We start from the raw sequence: 810 nt of genomic DNA, 5'->3' as shown, positions 1-810 counted from the left end.
TCTGTAAAATTATTCTTCATTAATATTAAATTATTACTGATCTCTAAACTTTAATATCTAAAATATTTACCATAATCCAAGAAGTGAATCATATCAAATCCTACATAAAGACCTCGGAAACAAAACGGATAAGCCTCTTCTGCTATATTATTCATTAATCTTGTATATTCATTCGTCGTTCTCAACAATTCATGTTGCCTTTTCGATAAAACAAAAAATAAACTTTTCAATCCAATTCTTACATACACTTTTGTACACTGACCATAAAACAGAAGGACTGACCCACCTTCATGATATGAAGTGCTAAAAAATTAATATCTTTGAGTAAAAAAATTATTGGGGTAGCAAAAAAGGACTGACCCACCTACAATTTAAAAAAATTACAGCTCTATCACCTTAAGTGGAAAAAGAGAAATTAACAATCCTAGTTAGTTAAAAACAAGACATTGTGAAGGCACCTTCACCCACCCTGCCAGCAGACGACACGACTCCAACATGCCTCGTTCTGGCGCAACATTTTACAAGTTAAGTATGATTTGAATATAACATATCATTAAACACTTAATATCACACTGAGTTCACTTTCAGTTCTGCTGTCTCTTTCCAAATGTCTAATATCACATTTACTGTTCGCAGCCCCGAGTCCTGTCCAGGCTTCGTCCCTGTCCTGCTCCTGACCTGCCCTCTTTCAATCCAGACCAAGTCTGCAATTCAAAACGAAGAAATAGTCTAGCCAGCCACCCCTCCAAGACACCTTTAACCTATTATTTTTATAATAACTAAAATTTCACTGATGCTCAATTTATAGTA

The sequence above is a fragment of the Frankliniella occidentalis genome, unplaced genomic scaffold, assembly GCF_000697945.3.
Source record: "Frankliniella occidentalis isolate FOCC.00 unplaced genomic scaffold, Focc_3.1 Scaffold219, whole genome shotgun sequence".
In the NCBI taxonomy this organism is placed as follows: Eukaryota; Metazoa; Arthropoda; class Insecta; order Thysanoptera; family Thripidae; genus Frankliniella; species Frankliniella occidentalis.
This window is presented reverse-complemented; position numbering follows the sequence as displayed.